This window comes from Elephas maximus, chromosome 26 (genome assembly GCF_024166365.1).
Source record: "Elephas maximus indicus isolate mEleMax1 chromosome 26, mEleMax1 primary haplotype, whole genome shotgun sequence".
Lineage (NCBI taxonomy): Eukaryota > Metazoa > Chordata > Mammalia > Proboscidea > Elephantidae > Elephas > Elephas maximus.
Genome location: NC_064844.1, coordinates 13,832,209 through 13,851,384, shown reverse-complemented (window position 1 = coordinate 13,851,384; position 19,176 = coordinate 13,832,209). Strand labels below are relative to the sequence as shown.

General features: G+C 41.7%; 1 pseudogene; it reads left to right on the top strand.

Moving 5' to 3' along the window:
• The window catches only part of LOC126067917 (nascent polypeptide-associated complex subunit alpha-like), a 140,079-nt pseudogene extending 122,842 nt beyond the window's left edge, over positions 1-17,237 (top strand).
• The last annotated feature ends 1,939 nt before the right edge of the window (positions 17,238-19,176 follow it).

Sequence of the window (19,176 nt, the reverse complement as noted above, 5' to 3'; positions counted from 1 at the left end):
GAGTCAATTCCAACTCACAACGACCCTATATGATAGAGCAGAACTGCCACGTAGAGTTTCCAAGGCTGTAATCTTTACAGTAGCAGACTGCAGCATCTTTCTCCTCCAGAAAGGCTGGTGGGTTCCAACCACCAACCTTTTGGTTAACAGCTGAGTGCTTAACCACTGTGTCACCAGGGATCTTTTTTATAAGAGACTAGAGTGTTAAAATCTTATACCACATATACTATAAAGCTTGGACAAGTCACCTGGAGCAAATAATTTCACTTTTTTTAGTTTTCCCTGCTGTCACAGATGATTTTATCAAAACAAATATAATCGGGAAAACACATACTTTCAGAATCAATGGTAACAGTACCATAAAATTTGCCACTTTAGTGCAATTGATGAAATAAAAGAGGTTGAGAAGTCACCAGATTCCCAGGAATCCACCTCCCATTATTGCTTGGACAAAAACAGCAGGTAGTGAGAACGCTCCAACAACAAAAAAGGAATCACAGAAGTAAAAGGTTTACAGCTCTGGTGCTGCCCTGTCCATAGGAAATCTCTCAATAGGGCAAAGGGTACCAGGGTGACTGCTGGCTTAAAATAAAAGTATCCCTAGAAAATTTTAAATAAAAATGTCCCTATAGATGTGTGTGCGTGTGTGCATGTACGTGCATGCATGTACACAGACATATATATATATATATAGTACATAAAATAGTCTACGTCTGAATGAAAGTAATGGTGAGAAGTGTAGAAATCAAAGGAAAACTATTTGTGAACCCCCCTCACCTCAGGATTTCAGGAGGTTCCACTTGGCTCTGTTGTTTTTTTTCCTTTGCATTGCCTATCACTAAGCAGCAGAAGGAAACTTGGTGGCACACTGGTTAAGAGCTCGGCTGCTAACCAAAAGGTGGGCAGTTCTCCAGAAGAACTCGATAGTGCCTGGCTACAACCAATGAGTGCCCTGACAGGGAACACAACAGAGAACCCCTGAGGGAGAAGGAGAGCAGGGGGATGCAGACCCCAAATTCTCATAAGACCAGACTTAATGGTCTGACTGAGACTGGAAGGACCCCAGTGGTCATGGCCCCCAGACCTTCTGTTGCCCCAGGACAGGAACCATTCCTGAAGCCAACTCTTCAGACAAGGACTGGACTGGACAATGGGTTGGAGAGGGATGCTGGTGAGGAGTGAGCTTCTTGGATCAGGTGGACACTTGAGACTATGTTGGCATCTCCTGCCTGGAGGGGAGATGAGAGGGTGGAGGGGGTTAGAAGCTGGTGAAAAGGACACGAAAAGAGAGAGTGGAGGGAGAGAGCAGGCTGTCTCATTAGGGGGAGAGTAATTGGGAGTGTGTAGCAAGGTGTATATAGGTTTTTGTGTGAGAGACTGACTTGATTTGTAAACTTTCACTTAAAGCACAATAAAAACTATTTAAAAAAAAAAAAGGTGAGCAGTTCGAATCCATCAGCCACTCCTTGGAAACCCTATGGAGCAGCTCTACTCAGTTCTGTAGGGTCTCTATGAGTCGGAATTGACTCGACAGCAATGAGTTTTGTTTTTCTTTTTTTCAAACCACAGAAAGGACTGACAATTCTTTTTCACAAAGTGTGGTTTAGTCCCTGTTGCGGCAGAAATGTCAGTCATTTTAGGGTCCATAATTTAGAAAGGAAAATAAGGGTACCTTGGGTCTACCCTTAATCCAGCCACTAAAACGGAAGTTTCATGAGAGCACCAGCTCGCTCACAGCTGTATTGCCAGCATCAAGGGCGGTACATAGCAGGTACTCAATAAATACATGTTGATTGAATAAATGAATGAATTAAAGGATCAATCAATGAGGTCAATGAGTATGAAGTGTCTTCTATATGCACAGAGAATACAGGAAAGTATAAGGCAGGCTGGCTGGCTTCAGGAAGCTTTGTAACTGGATAGGGACACCAAGTTAATAATAAAGTAGTTGGAGAACAATATACAGTAGTAATAGTGGCAACAATGAAAGCTGGGTTATGAGTGGTTCAGTTACAGCGCTGTTAGAGGGGCTTGGAGAGCAGAGGAGTTCCCGGGTGGTGCAAATGGTTGAGCGTTTGCCTGCTAAACAAAAGATTGGAGGTCAGAACTTTCCAGAGGTACCTTAGAAGAAAGTCCCAATGATCAGCTTCTGAAAGGTCACAGCCTTGAAAACCCAATGGAGCAACTCTACTGTGCACACATGGGGTCGCCATGAGTCTGAATCAACTTTATGGCAACTAGCTTGGGTTCGTTTGTTTGTTCATTTTGAGAGCAGAGAGATGATGTTGAGCTGGACCTTAAAGAATTAATAAGATTTAAGTACCCTGCCTGCTTGTTAATTCGACTCCCCAGTGACCTCCAAGGCACCGCCTCAGAACCTCTTGGACTGGTTCTCATCATTTAAAAAGTTGAGAATGTGTTAAATCCATCTGTTAGCTCCACCTGTAAGAGGAGCATTGTTCTTTCTAGGAACGGAAGAGAAGGCAAAGGATGGTTTTGTCATATAAGTATGGTGACCATATATTTGGAACTCCAACTCCGGTCTTACAAGAGGACTTCTTATTGGAAATTGAGACAAGACAGAAAAAATTGTGCTCAATATTTGCAAATTGTCCAATTGATATTGTTTCCTCACTCATCACAGGTAATGTGTTACTGAGACACGTTGTGGACTCCAGGTTCATGGCTTTAATTTCCCCTCAGAAATGTTAGCTTTCAGAAAGATCCTTGCTGATGAAGACTGATTTGAGATGCAGACTGATTTCCAGACATCCTTTTGCATCTTAAAGTTAAAAAAAAAACAAACAAACAATGGATTGAATAGATCAAGGTGGTTTCACTTGTCTGAACTAAGTGAAGGGAGGTTGTAAGCTTGAACAGACAGTGAGGGGTTCTCTAGTTTCTCAGGGAGCTTTTATGATACCACCTATTGATGTTGCCATACCTATACCCGGAGCCCTGGTGTGCGGTGGTTAAGAGCTCGGCTGCTAACCAAAAGTTCAAATCCACCAGCCACTCCTTGGAAACCATATGGGGCAGTTCTACTCTGTTCTGTAGAGTAGCTATCAGTCAGAATCAACTCGACGGCACCTAACAACAACAACAACATACCTATACCTATGCTTTCCCAGGAATTCAGCTTACTCTTATAATATTATTATTACTGTTTTTTGGAGAATTTTGCTTGAATGGCAAAACATTTTTCCTTTCAACTTTGCAGGTGTCTCACTTGCTTCCCTAGGGTTGCAGGTAGAAACGGGCATTTGCTACCCCAAGAACAGGATTCGCTGAGTTTTATGGAGAAATGGGGTATACTAGGATTTTGGGGAGACGTGGCAAACCCACTGCCGTCAAGTCAATTCTGACTCATAGCAACCCCATACAACAGTAGAACTGCCTGATAGGGTTTCCAAGGCTATAAATCTTTATGGAACCAGACTGCCGCATCTTTCTCCCGTGGAGCAGCTGGTGGGTTAGAACCACTAACCTTTCAGTTAGCAGCCGAGCGCTTTAACCACTGTAACACCAGGGAAGTGTCCTGAAATGTGAACAACATACAAGTCTCTTTGTTTTGTATACTGCTCTTGGGATGGGGGGGAAGATTTTCATTGAAAAACAAAACAGATACAGGAAACCAACGAGCTACTGAGCCCTTGGAGACAGGAAATGGCTGTTGCACCTGGCTGCTAATGAAAAGGTTGGAGGTTGGAGTCCACCCAGAGGCATTGCCTCAGGAGAAAGACCTGGCAATCTACTTCTGAAAAATTTGGCATTGAAAACCCTATGGAGCACAGTTCTACTCTGACACATAGGGGGTAGCCACATGTCAGAGTCAGTTCAACAGCAACTAGTGGTACTGGGTAATTCGTTATACGGAAAACCTTGTAACTACTATCCAAGCCAATAAATAGAACTCTGTTACCCCTCATCAAGAACCCCCTCCTTAAGCCCCATCCCAATTATGACCTCCTCTCTCCCCAAAAGTAACTGCTATGTTATTATAGAAACCTTTGCTTTCTTCACAGCATTATCACTCAAGTGTAATAAAACAATCCAAGTGTACATCCCTAGACTACTGTTTCGTCTTGTCCTATATATATGTATTTCTTTTAAATCTCTTTCAATCCTTAGGCTCTCTTATGGATTGAATTGTATCCCCAAAAAGTATGTGTTGTAAATCCTTACCTCTGTGCCTATGGTTATATGTAATCCCATTTGGTAATGGGTTGTCTTTGCCATGTTAATGAAGCAGGTTAGAGTAGGGTGTGTCTTGAGTCAATCTCTTTTGAGATATAAAAGAGATTAAAACAAGCAAGAGAGAGAAGCAGAGATGGGGGAAGGGAAATATCAAGCCACATGAAGAGCTTCCAGGAGCAGAAGTTCAAGGAGACAAGGACCTTCCTTCGGGGTGACAGAGAGAGAATCCCTTTCCCTAGAGCTGCCACCCTGAATTCGGACTGTTTGTTAAAGCCAACCACTGTGGTATTTCTGTTATAGCAGCACTAGATTACTAAGACAGAACTTGATACCAAGAAATGGAGGTGCTGCTCTAACAAATTGAACACTAGTGACTGAAGACCAGAGGAGTTGTGGAATGACATCAAGGACATCATACATGAAGAACACAGAAGGTCATTGAAAAGACAGGAAAGAAAGAAAAGACCAAGGTGGATGTCTGAGAAGACTCTGACACTTGCTCTCGAATGTTGATCAGCTAAAGCAAAAGGAAGAATTCATGAAGTAAAAGAGCTGAACAGAAGATTTCAAAAGACCTCTCGAGAAGACAAAGTAAAGCATTATAATGACATGTGCAAAGAGCTGGAAATGGAAAATCAAAAGGGAAGAACATGCTTGGTGTTTCTCAAGCTGAAAGAACTGAAGAAAAAATTCAAGCCTCGAGTTGCAATAGTGAAGGATTCCATGGGGAAAATATTAAACGACACAGGAAGCATCAAAAGAAGATGGAAGGAATACACAGAGTCATTATACCAAAAAGAATTAGTTGATGTTCAACCATTTCAAGAGGTGGCATATGATCAGGAACTGATGGTACTGACAGAAGAAGTCCAAGCTGCTCTGAAAGCATTGGCGAAAAATAAGGCTCCAGGAATTGATGGAATATCAATTGAGATGTTTCAACAAACAGATGCAGCACTGGAGGTGCTCACTCGTCTATGCCAAGAAATATGGAAGACAGCTTCCTGGCCAACTGATTGGAAGAGATCCATATTTATGCCTATCCCCAAGAAAGGTGACCCAACCGAATGTGGAAATTATAGAACAATATCATTAATATCACATGCAAGCAAAATTTTGCTGAAGATTATTCAAAAATGGCTGCAGCAGTATATCGGCAGGGAACTGCCAGAAATTCCGGCCGGTTTCAGAAGGGGATGTGAAACCAGGGATATCATTGCTGATGTCAGATGGATTCTGGCTGAAAGCAGAGAATACCAGAAGGATATTTACCTGTGTTTTATTGACTATGCAAAGGCATTCTACTGTGTGGATCTTAACAAATTATGGATACCACTGCAAAGAATGGGAATTCCAGGACACTTCATTGTGCTCATGAGGAACCCTTACATAGATCAAGAGGCAGTTGTTCGGACAGAACAAGAGGATACTGATTGGTTTAAAGTCAGGAAAGGTGTGTGTCAGGGTTGTATTCTTTCACCATACCTATTCAATCTGTTTGCTGAGCAAATAATCCGAGAAGCTGGACTATATGAAGAAGAACGGGGCATCAGGATTGGAGGAAGAGTCATTAACAACCTGCGTTACGCAGATGACACAACCTTGCTTGCTGAAAGTGAAGAGGACTTGAAGCACTTACTAATGAAGATCAAAGACCACACCCTTCAGTATGGATTGTACCTCAACATAAAGAAAACAAAAATCCTCACAAATGGACCAATAAGCAACATCATGATAAACGGAGAAAAGATTGAAGTTGTCAAGGATTTCATTTTACAGCCATGGAAGCAGCAGTCAAGAAATCAAAAGACGCGTTGCATTGGGCAAATCTACTGCAAAGGACCTCTTTAAAGTGTTGAAGAACAAAGATGTCACCTTGAAGACTAAGGTGCACCTGACCAAAGCCAGGGTATCTTCAATCACATTATATGCATGTGAAAGCTGGGCAAAGAATAAGGAAGACCAGAGAAGAATTGATGCCTTTGAATTGTGGTGTTGGTGAAGAATATTGAATATACCATGGACTGCCAGAAGAACGAATAAATCTGTCTTGGAAGAAGTACAACCAGAATGCTCCTTAGAAGCAAGAGTGGCGAGACTGCGTCTTACATACTTTGACATGTTATCAGAAGGGATCAGTCCCTGGAGAAGGACATCATGCTTGGCAAAGTACAAGGTCAGTGGAAAAGAGGAAGACCCTCAACGAGGTAGATTGACACAGTGGCATCAACAATAAGTTCAAGCATAACAATGATTGTAAGGATGGCACAGGAGCGGGCAGTGTTTCCTTCTGTTGTGCATGGGGTCGCTATGAGTTGGAACTGACTCAATGGCACCTAACAACAACAACAACAGCTCTAACAAATACCTACAGTGTGGAAGTGGTTTTAAAATTAGGTAATGGGTGGAAGCTGAAAGAGCTCTAAGGTGCCTAATAATAAAAGCCTAGATTATCTTGAAGAGACTGTTGGTAGAATTACAGGTATCAAAGGCAATTCCAGTGAGGGCTCAGGAGGAAGTGAGGAGAGCTATAGAGAAAGTCTCTGTCATCTTAGAGGATACATATGGCGCTGGCAACAGCATGTTGCTAGAAATGTGGACATTAAATGTGCTTCTGGTGAGGCTTTAAAAGAAAATAATGGACATGCAATTGGAGAATGGGAAAAGAGCAATGCTTTTTATGCAGTGGCAAAGAACTTATTCGAATTATGTTCAAATGTTTGGTGGAAGGTAGAATTTGAATATCTGGCTGAGGAGATTTCTAAGCAAGATCTTAAATGGGCCCCGTGGTTTCTCATTGCTGCTTATAGTAAAATGCAAGAAGAAAGAGATGGACTTAAAAATGAACTATGCAAAATGAAAACAAAACTTAAAGATTTGGAAAATTTTGTTGTACAAACTAAGGACATGTGTCCTAGAGTTTACATCAAGGGCATGGCTACACATCTTTTGTTAAAGAGATTAAGCCTGTGGCTGATGGATCTAACCAACTACTACAGCAGAAAACCCATCAGTTTAGGCTGAAGGGAAGAGAAAAAAAAAAAACAACAAAGGAAAGAAAGCTGTCTATCTCTTGGAATCCTACAGGCAGGAAACAGGCCAAAGGAGCTCCATCTGTTGTCCTCCAAGGAAAGAAAAGGACCATCCCTGGAGCAGCTTGGAGATCAGCAGAGCTGTTGGAAGGAGCACAGGAAGCAGGGCCTTTTGTTGGAAGGAGCACAGGAAGCAGGGCCTTGGTTTCAAAGGGTAGAGCCACATTCTTCTGGATCTCAGAGGGTGGGACCACAGCCTCCTAGGTTTCAAAGAGTTGGATCTTTGACAACTCGGTTCTGGAGTGTGGGGTTGCCAGTAAGGTGTGCCATGGGGATAGGGCCACTGCCCAAAGCTGAGGGGGCAGGGCTACCATGCCCAAAGGGCAGAAGAACAGGGCCTGCCAGGGCAGAAAGGGTGGAGTTACCACTCAGATGGACTTGGAGAATGGGGCAGCCCAAAGCTGAGGGAGCAGAGGTGCCATCCCAGGAGGCCTGGGAGGCAGAACTGAAGCCCAGGGCCGAGGGGTCTCCACCTAGAATCCAGAGAGCATGGCAACATCCACAGTTTGGAGGGCGGGGCCATTGCTTAAATGATCTCAGAGAAGGGAGGACTATTTTCAAGGCTCGAGAAAAAAAAAAAAAGCTAATGTAAATTGTTCTGTTGGGTGTTGGACTTGCTTGGTGCCTGTTATCTCTTCTTTCCCTCCAATTTCTCCCATTTATAGTGGAAATATCTGCCTTGTGCCTGTTCCACCACTGTACTCTGAAAACAGATAACTTGTAGCCTAGATATTACAGGTCCAAAGATGAAGAAGAATTTTGCTCCAGGAGGGAATACACCTAAAGTCTCACCCATATTTGATTCAGATGTTTCAGAAGATGAGATTTTGGACTTGGAGTAGATTTAAGACTTTTGGGATGATGTGATGGGGTGGGAAACCCTGGTGGCGTAGTGGTTAAGTGCTACGGCTGCGAACCAAAGTGTTGGCAGTTCAAATCTGCCAGGTGCTCCTTGGAAACTCTACCGGGCAGTTCTACTCTGTCCTATAGGGTCACTGTGAGTCAGAATCAACTCAACAGCACTGGGTTTGGTTTTTGGTGATGGGATGAATGTGTTTTGCATGTGGCAAGGACATGAATTTTGGGGGGTCAAAGTGTGGATGTTATGGATTGAATTATGTCCCCCCAAAATATGTGCTGTAAATCCTAACCTCTGTGCCTGTGGTTATACATAATCCTATTTGGTAATGGGGTTGTCTTTGATATGTTAATGAGGCAGGATTAGAGTAGGGCATGTCTTGAGTCAATCTGAGGTATAAAAGAGATTAAAACAAGGAAGGGAGAGAAGCAGAGATGGGGGGAAAGAGATGCCAAGCCATATGAAGATCTTCCATAAGCATAAGCTCAAAGAGCCTCGGACCTTCCTCCAGGCTGACAGAGTCTCTCTGTCTCTGACAGAGCCTTCCCCTAGAGCTGGCACCCCGAATCTGAACTTCTAGCCTCCTAAACTGTGAGAAAATAAGTTTGTTTGTTAAAGCCATCCACTGTGGTATTTCTGTTATAGCAGCTCTAGATAACTAGGACAGGCTCTTCCTCCAATCCTTTTTTTTTTTTTTTTCCACTTTCTCTGTTGAACAATCCAGGACATTTGACACAGTCTGAATGTTGATGATTAAGTGTGCGGGGTGAGGCTCAGCTAGTTCTTCTGTCCTCTGTATTTCCAGAATATGGGTAGCTGGATCCAGAGGTATGAACAGACTCAAGTTTGATCCCCTTGGGAAGGTTAAGTGATAGCGTTTTCTTTCACCAGGAGGCACATGTCTGGTTGTTTTAGTTGTTGTTGTTTATTCGTTTTATGTCAGCAGCTTTGATGCTCAGTGTCTATGTCCATTAATTCTTTGGAGGTTGAAAATGATGATGCTCTATTAGTTGGAATACTTTTCTAAAGAGATGCTTCCCTTCATCTACTATTTAGTAAGCCAATGGTACCGATATAGAAAAGGAAGTATAAATGCTTGATTCTTTTGCGTTACCAGTTGTTATGGATTGATTATATCCCCTAGAATCAAATATTGCAGTCCTAACCCCTGGTACCTACGAATTGACCTTATTTGGAAATAAGGATCTTTGCAGTTGTAATGGAGCCCTGGCGGTACAGTGGTTAAGAGCTCAGCAGTTTGAATCTACCAGCCTTCCAATCCTTGGAAATCCAATAGGGCAGTTCTACTGTGTCCTGTGGGGTCGTTATAAGTCAGAATGGACTCAGCCGGCACCCAGTTTTTTGTTTTGCAGATGTAATTAGTTAAATTAATGTAAGATCATACTGAAGTTGGGTGGGCCCTAGTCCAGTGTAATAGTGTCCATATAAAAAGAGGGGAAGTGACACAGAGACTCACCCCATATCAATACAGAGGCAGAGATTGGCCACAAACCAAGGAAATGGCTGGAGTTACCAGAAGCTAATGACACAAAAAAGAATTCTTCCCCGAAAGCCTTCAGAGAGAGCATGGCCTGTTAACACCCTAAATTCAGACTTCTAGCCTCAAGAACTATGAGACAATAAATTTCTGGGTTTTTTTAAAGCCATATAGTTTGCCTCCAAAGAAAATTTAAAAAATACGTGCAAGTGTATAGTTATGAACACACGTATTTAAATATATTTGATGGGTTTTGACCTACTGCAATTGATCAAGTTTGAAACTCAAATTGTCCTATGTTTGGCCAGTGTTCTGTGGACACGTGTTCTGATGTGTTTTCATCGCCTGAAGTGATGTCATTCTGCTCCTTCTTCTCTTTTTTTCTTATTGTAACTGACTTGCAGCTCATTTTTATGTGAAATTAGTTTTTCTGAACTTTTAGAAGGAAGAACGATTCAAGTAGCCTTGCTAACTTCATGGAGCTCCTGTTGCTTTCACTATGTGTTAAAACAAAAATTAGCTTGATATAATTTCCTGGCCCTGTGAATTCTTTCTTTCCTTTGTCTCCCTTGTCTTTATCTTGATCAATTTTGATTCCACTCCCAGCGGTCTAAGACTGGCCCTGTCCCAGAAGAGCACCCTGGCTCATAAGTTTCAGGAGTTTGATAGGGTCCATTTGTTCCAGCCTCTCCTGTCCTCACTGTGGGCCTCTTGCTCTCATCTGCTGTCGAAGTGGGGGAAGCACCTCCCAGTTGCAGCTGCTCTTCTTGAATTAGTCCGTCGCACTTCCAGAAAACATGTGTTGGCTGTTTTGTCTACTCTGTCCTTAGGTTAGTCAAAGGCCTTGTTGCTTTCCTCTGCTTTCTCCTGATGGCAATAACACGCAGGTATTATAGACATTGGTAGTTTGTTCTCATTCAATTGTATGTTGGGTTTTCTGGGGATACTTTGCCATATAATTGTGTTGTAAATGTTTTTGGTTTTGCTATCTAGTTGTTCCATCTGTTGTTATATGAGAATTTGGAGAAATTCTAAAACTATGCTGTTGCCACCATCTTCCTAGAATAGTATCAGTCCTAAAACATCTTAAAACATGTACTTAAAAACACAACGGTACTGTCCAGCACAGAGCCCAAAAGAAGATCACTTCCTGACACGGCAGGTTGTATCACAGATTTTAGGCAGAGCCTTAAGAGATCATCTGGTCCAGCTCCCTGCTGTCAGGGAGGAAAGTCATCATCCTAAATTTAGAATAGGCAGCAGGAGTCCTTGAAATTAAGTAGGAGGTAGAGCCTATTGCTTAAAAAAAAAAAATTGCTTAGTGGCTTGAAAATGTGATGTTTTCTTATAGTGTACATACAATTAAAAAACTAAATGTATAAATATGTATCAAAATATTATTCATTCTAATGAAAATATTTTAGACATACAAACAGTTCAAAAGTACAGACGCCAGGTTTATGTTACATTTGGGTATGAATGAGTGCTACGATCCCTGTTTTAGTTACAATCATAAATTGAAAATATTAATTAAGAATAACTACCCAACAAATCTGAGATTGAGCTAAAAAAAATCCAGTTCAATCAGTTTGTGAATGAATAGCTTTTTGAGTGAGCCAGGGTATTTTCATGCAAATTCTTATGAATTAACTAACAAAATCTCAAGTGATGGTAAAATATTGAACTAACAAATGATAGGAGGATTTTTTTTTTAAAGGAAGATCACGCTCCCTAATAATGAAAACAAATAACTATAATACAAAAGGAAAATAACCTAAAAGCAAACAGAACGTGTCATTAATAGAGTCCTTTATTATCTAGCATAGCCTGTAATGGAGGAAATGATGGGCATAATTCTGTTATCTTACCATAGGCAGTATGCATACACTGTAAAATCCATCTCTTCATTTTCTGGTTGAAAAGATCATTGTAAAAAGGCTTGCCAGGGAGTGGAGGTCATGCTGATTTATTGGCAATTAAACCTGCAGGATTTCTGCACTTGCTTCAAAACAAAGTATCTGAGGCTATTCAGCCAAGGTGATTACATACTGGGCTGTCTACTAAAACCCAGGAGTCTTTCTGTTAGCGCACAATGGATACAATTGACTTGGCTGTATTTAGAAAATTACTGCTATTTTCTGTGTGAATTCTTGATGTATCTTCCTCAAATCACCTGGGTCCAAAGAATTACCTTGTTAGTCAGTTTAATAAAGCAAAATCTTACCAAGTGATATATAATTCTGCTTAGAAGTAGAGGAACTTTGGTACAAATAGAAATGTGGACTCGCCTAAAGCAAGCAGATGCATTGCTAAATCTATATAACCTGCCTATGGTTTCTCAGCTCTAGCTTTCTGAAATGTTGGCTAATTTGGGATGATTTGGGGGACTTTGACACTGGTGCAAATTAAGTAGCTTTGATTCATTCCATCTCTAGGCACTAAACAGGTTACTTAGGCTAGCTGTTTAGTCCATGAATGACATGTATATACAGACATTCCTGCTTGTCTACAGACGATGGGGGGCAGGCTCAGGTGTTAGGAATGAGGGAATCTCAGGAACGCAAGTAGGGGAGAAAGAAAAGGAAGGTGGGAATAGGTTGAGTGAGGATGGAGAAAAGCGATCAGATTAGCATTTCTGCCTTTGCCCAAGCCCACCTGCCAGAATGGATCTGATGATACCTGAATTGGTTCTCCTTAGAAAAAGAAATACTGGCCACCATACAGTGTACCTCAGAAATGAGCCTCTCTCCACCATTCCTAACTGCTTCTTCCTCTCTGCCAGCCTGTGTGGCTAAGGTCTCATTCATCCAACCACCCATTTATACATCCATTTGTCCATCATCCATCCATCCATCTGTATGTCATCTCTCTGTCCATCGATCTATCCATCTATCCACCCATCCTTCTATCCATCCACCCTTCACCCACCCACCCACCCACCCACCCGTCCGTCCGTCCGTCCGTCCGTCCGTCCGTCCGTCTGTCTGTCCATCCATCCATGTGTACATCCATCCATCTATTTAATAAACAGTTACTGAGATTTTAATATGTGCCAATTACTGTTCTAGGCCCTTGGTCCATAGCGTGGCTCTGTAATGTACTCTGTTTTTTTCTTTAAAATTTTATGTAGTAAAAATGACACATTTATTTTGAAAAATATAGATGAACATAAAGAAGAAATTTTGATGCACATGTGATTCAAAAAAATACTGTTAAATATTTCACTGTGTTTCTTTTTCAGTCTTCTTGTTAACTTTTCTAATGTTTTTGGTGAAATATTTCAGGGATACAAATATTAGAGATCAATAAACAAACATCCACATGCCCATGAGGAGCCCTGGTGATGCAGAGGCTAAGGACTTGACTGCTAGCCAAAGGGTAAGTCAACTGAACCCACCAGCGGCTCCTTGGAAGATGTGGCAGTCTGCTTTCTTAAACACTACAGCCTTGGAAACCTTATGGGGCAGTCCTACTCTGCCCTATAGCGCTGCTATGAGTCAAAATCAAGTTCACGGCAATGGTTTTGGTTTGGTTTTCATATGCCCATCACTCAGTTTAAAAAACAAGACATGACACAAACTGTTGAAGACCCAATTGTATTCACCTTCCTTGCTGTCAGAGGTCACTGCTATCCTGAATTTTTATATTTTTAACCACATAATACATAGTGTGCAGTATATTTTTACTACATATGAGTAGTATGCATGTGTTGTATGTTTTATAAACTTTATATGGATACCATTCTGAACGTATTCTTCTACAAATTGCTTTTACCCCTCAGCACTGTTTTGAGGTTTATTCATGTTGATGTACGTAGCTCCACTTCATTGCTTTTAACTGTTACATTGTAGGTATTCAGCGGATGAATCTGCCACAATTTATTTATGCATTCTTCTATGGATGGACATATAACTTGTTACCAATATCTTGTTATAAAAGCATCGCAAGGGACTTTTTATTCATATCTCCTTGAGCACAAGAGGGATTTCTCTAGGTTGTATGCCTAGGAATAAAATTGTTGGCACAGAGTGCCGATTACCCGGGTATCACCAAATGGCTCTTCCAAGTGGTTGTATTAACATGCACTCCTACCGGTAATATACTCTCTGAACACAAAGAAATATATACATGGCCACACTTGTGGGCATACATGAGCTGTGTATATATGTGGTGTGGACATATGTATATATCAGAGCTCAGAAGACTCAGGCCTGATCTTCCTGCCTTGATCTCCTTTGTCTCTGTTCTTGGCCCTGACCCAACTCCTCTCAGCTTCAAGGCCCCTATCAAGTTCCTCAGGGAGCCTTCTTTATCACTAGATTCTGTACACCTCTTCTTTCCCTGGCTCCCAGAGGCAGCCCTAACTTACACTCGCTACACATAAGGAAGCTGTTTTCTCTTTTGTGTGTTGAGTGTTTCCGGGGTCCATGCTGTGGCTCCACATTAGATAATCAGCTCCTTGAGGGCAGGAGCCATCCTGGGAATTTTTTGACATCTCCCAGAATCTAGCAAGTGCCACACACATAATAGGTTCTTGATAAGGCTGGCACATTGCTGACGAAGTAAAGGTAGGTTTTTTTCCCCTGCCACAAAGACTTCAGGTCATGTTCTTCGATCAACTTCCTAGGAGCAGCTATCCTTTCACTTTGGTGACAGTCCGTTAAGATGCACCTCCACCCAGCCTTTGCCCCAACTATTTCATCCCTCTGTAAACACCCTAGAGAAATTCCCACACTCCAGAGGAATCTCTCCTCCTTTTCTCTCACAAGCTTCCTCTTAGTAAATTCTCAACAACAGCAACACACGCTTAAGCTAACCTTTCTGGAGCCACTACAAGTGATGGAATTATTCTTTGAAATCCACTGTTACATACAGGTCAGCAAATACAGGCTCACAGTTCAGCTTTGTTCAACACAGAAGGAATCTATTAACAAGAGGCTCTCCAAAAAAAAAAACCCGCTGCCATGATGTCGATTCAAGAGCCTCCAGCCTCCTCAGGTACCCAAGTACATTTCATGCTTTGTCCTTGGTCCCGGAGAAGTCTGGATTCTCCTGTTTTCTATCAAGTCTTCTGGAGCCCTGGTGGCTTAGTGGTTAGGAGTTTCAGCTGCTAACCAAAAGATTGGCAGTTCAAATCCACCAGCTGCTCCTTGGAAACTGCGTGGGGCAGTTCTACTCTGTCCTCTAGGGTCGCTATGAGTCGCAATCGATTCGACAGCAACAGGTTTGGTCTGGTTTTAGCTTTCTCCTGCCATGTCCTGAGCAATATACTCTTTTTGGCTTTTTTTTTTTTTTTTTTTTTTACTCCCAAACCTTGTGTCTCCCTCAATAAGCTATCACATACTCAGATTGATTTTTTTTTTTTATCAGATTTTACTGGCCCATCTTTCATTTTGATTACAGCATGGTATAGGGAAAAGAAAGCAGGCTTTGGAGGGAATACAACTGTGCTTGGATTTCTGCTCCATCTCTTTACTGTGTGATGGCAAGCAAGTCACTAAACCTCCACTACATGTCAGGTGGAGGAAAGGCCTGGTGATCTATTTCCATAAAGATTACTGCCAAGAACACCCTACGGAGCAGTTCATCTCTGTACCACACGGGCTCACCCTGAGTAGAAATCCACTGGACAGCAATGGGTAAAGAGAGAGAAATGTTTCTCTTGGACAATTACGTATATCTTTATACACAATTTATGACGTCATTACACCAGAGATATCCTGCCTCTCTACAGAGTGAAGGAGCCCTGGTGGTGCAGTAGTTAAGCACTGGGCTGCGAACCAAAAGGTCAGTGGTTTGAATCCACCAGCCACTCCGCTGGAGAAAGGTGTGGCAGTCTGCTTCAGTAAAGATTTACAGCCTTGGAAACCCTATGGAGCAGTTCTACTCTGTCCCATGAGTTCGCTTATGAGTTGGAATCAACTTAATAGCAATGAAATTGGTTATATTGAGTGCATCCACTTTTTACCACAGGCCCAGAATATTTTCCCGCCTGAATAGCATGTTATTACTTAAAATAGTTAATTACATTTTCATAATTAAAATCTCTGTTACCAGTAGCATTACCATCAATAGGGCTTAGTATTAATTTCCTGTACCCACATCAAGGTAAATAGGTTGACTGGTAAAGCTGCCAGAAAAGAGCTGATTTCGTTCTGAACTAGTTACCTGAAAAGCAATTGGCAAGACTCAGTCACACTTTTAATTCTCTAAGAAGAGCTATCCTAGATCACTACCAGATCTAGATAATTTGAGACTAAGGAAAAAGGAATGATTCATTAGGAAGCACGAGGAATGTCTTAGGTTGCCTTCATTTAAATGCCAAGGTGAATTGATCATTAGCATTTGCGAGAGCTGTGCAAATAACACCACCTAAGGGGCTAACCAACATGGATTGTTTCAGAGCAATTAATTCACTTCCAAGCATCTTGTATTAACACCACTTTATTTCCCCCGTGTGGGGAGACAATTTGTTTGAAAAAAAATCAACCAAAAACTGAGATTCTGCCAACGAGATTATAGGGATGAAAGAACAACCCCCTAGTCAAATGCAAATGGAATCCGTATTAGTATGCTAATGTAGTAAGTGATAAACTGTGGGTCAAATTTCCCCTTCTTCAGCGTGAATAGCACTTGAAAAGGACTTTAAATGTTTGGGAAACCTAGGAACTGTGACAATTAAGGTTTATTATGTGAACATTATCTGTTCAACAATATGAAAGATGAATAGAACGAAATGAAAATAAGACATCGTTCTTCCTAGTGATTTACAAGTGATCAAGAAACGTGGCTCAAAGGAGACCAAATTTAATTATTCTAAATTCGGAGTGAAGTTGGTTCAAATTTCTTATTTTACAACTTTAAAAATCGAGATCTTGTTTTGTCTAGTTGAAGGATATCTGAGGAGGAGCCCAAGAGGAAAACAGAGTAAAAAGGTCAAGAAGAGATATGTTTTCATGAGAAAGACGTTTAAAATTTAGAGACATCAATTTCTATTTCTTAGCCACTTACTCAAAAGAGCCTTTACTTCGATCAGAAACTATTCCCACCTGCTGGTTTCTCTCATAAAGCAGCTATATCCTTTTATGGAATTTTTCATATTCACTAGAGTTTACATCTTCATGTTATTTTATAAGTTCCTTAAAATTCAGGCGAATCCCTGGATGCTGCAACTGGCTAACGTGCCTGGCTGCTAACCAAAAGGTTGGAGGTTTGACTTCACCCAGAGGCACCTGGGAGGAAAGGCCTGGTGATCTTCTGAAAAATCAGCCATTGAAAACCTTATGGAGCACAGTTCTACTCTGACGCACATGGGGTCACCATGAACTGGAGTTGAATCAACAGGAACCTAGTTTTTGTTATTGTTGTCTTTTATAATCTGGAGCAGGTCTGATTGTATTTTTCCATCATCCAAATCAGTTCCTTGTCTGCAGGCCGGGTTCCGGAAAGCTCAGTGAAGACTGAAGAAAGCCAGGAGATGCAGGAGAAGCAGCGAATGAGGGTCATGCGGATCCCTCCCTTCTTTGTGCCAGTGTCCACCTCCACGCTTGCTGCCACTTCCATCAACTGCATAACCATGAAGAGTCACTGAATTTCCCTGGGCCTCGTCTTTAACATTTGTAAAACGGAGGTAGTAATAAAGCTATAGGTCTAAGCCAGTGGCTCTCACCCTGGCTGTGCAACGGAATCCCTGCGGAGCTTAAAGATACTGATGACTGGGCCCACCCCGAAAGCTTCTGAATTCATTAGTCTGTAACCAAGGTATAGGAGTTTTAAGGCTTCCCAGGTGACTGTAATGTGCAGCTTAAGTCCGAGCCACTGCTCTAAGGGGCAGTGTGAGAATTAAATAAAGAAACATGAAAGCACCTGACAAGTAGTTGGTCAAAAACCAAAACCAAACCCTTTGCCGTCAAATCGATTCCAACTCATAGACACCCTATAGGGCAGAGTAGAACTGCTCCACAGGGTTTCCAAAGGAGCACCTGGTGGATTCGAACTGCCAATCTTTTGGTTAACAAACGCTTAACCACTATGCCACCAGGGTTTCCAAGTACTAGGTAAGGGCTCAAAATTCATTCGTTTCCTTCTTTCTCCAGCTGGTTTTTCTATTCATGTTGGTTGTTGTTGTTGTTAGGTGCCATCGAGTCAGTTCTGACTCTAGTGACCCCATGTACCACAGAACGAAACACGGCCTGGTCCTGCACCATCCTTACAATCGTTGTTATGCTTGAGCCCATTGTTGCAGCCACTGTGTCAACCCATCTCATTGAGGGTCTTCCTCTTTTCTGCTGACCCTGTACTTTACCAAGCATGATGTCCTTCTCCAGGGACTGATCCCTCCTGAAAAATGTCCAAAGCATCCTTGTTTCTAAGGAGCATTCTGGTTGTACTTCTTCCAAGACAGATTTATTCATTCTTTTGGCAGTCTATGGTATATCCAATATTCTTCACCAACACCACAATTCAAAGGCATCAATCCTTCTTTGGTCTTCCTTATTCCTTGTCCAGCTTTCACATGCATATGATGTGATTGAAAATACCATGGCTTGGGTCAGGCACACCTTGGTCTTCCAGGTGACATCTTTGCTCAACTCTTTAAAGAGGTCCTTTGCAGCAGATTTGCCCAATGCAATGCATCTTTTGATGTCTTGGCTGCTGCTTCCATGAGTGTTGATTGTGGATCCAAGTAAAATGAAATTCTTGACAACGTCAATCTTTTCTCCATTTATCATGATGTTGCTCATTGGTCCAGTTGTGAGGATTTTTGTTTTCTTTATGTTGAGGTGCAATCCATACTGAAGAAGGCTGTGGTCTTTGATCTTCATTAGTAAGTGCTTCAAGTCCTCTTCACTTTCAGCAAGCAAGGTTGTGTCATCTGCATAACGCAGGTTGTTAACGAGTCTTCCTCCGATCCTGATGCCCCATTCTTCTTCATATGGTCTAGCTTCTCGAATTATATTTGTGTTGGTAGTTGTGTTTAATCCTGGCTGGAAGCTAAGGGAGAAGGGGACTTTTGTTCAAAGGTTTATTTATTTATTTATTTTGCAATAAGTTTAAACTTACAGAAGAGTTGCAAGAACAGTACAAAAAATTCCCATACACCCTTCTCCCAGACTCACCAATTGTTAGTAATTTGCTGTATTGCTCCTCCTCTCTCTATATATTTTTTCCTGAGCTAGTTGAGAGGTAGGTGCAGAAAACATGCCCCTAAATACTTCAGCATGTAGTTACTAAAAGAAAGGATATTCTCTTACATAACTACAGGACAATTATGTGGGAAATTTAACACTGACACAATACTATTATCTAATCTACAGCCCACGTGCAATTTTCCCCGATTTACCCAGTAATGTGTCCTTATGGTATCTTCCTGCACCTACTCCCCCTTCCCATCCAGAATCCAACCCGAATCATCCATTTGTCATTGGTTGCCATGCCTCTTTGGTTTCTTTTAATCTGGAATAGTTCTTGTCCTTCATAACATTGACTTTTTTGGAAAAATACAGGCCAGTTGCTTTGTATCCCACGCT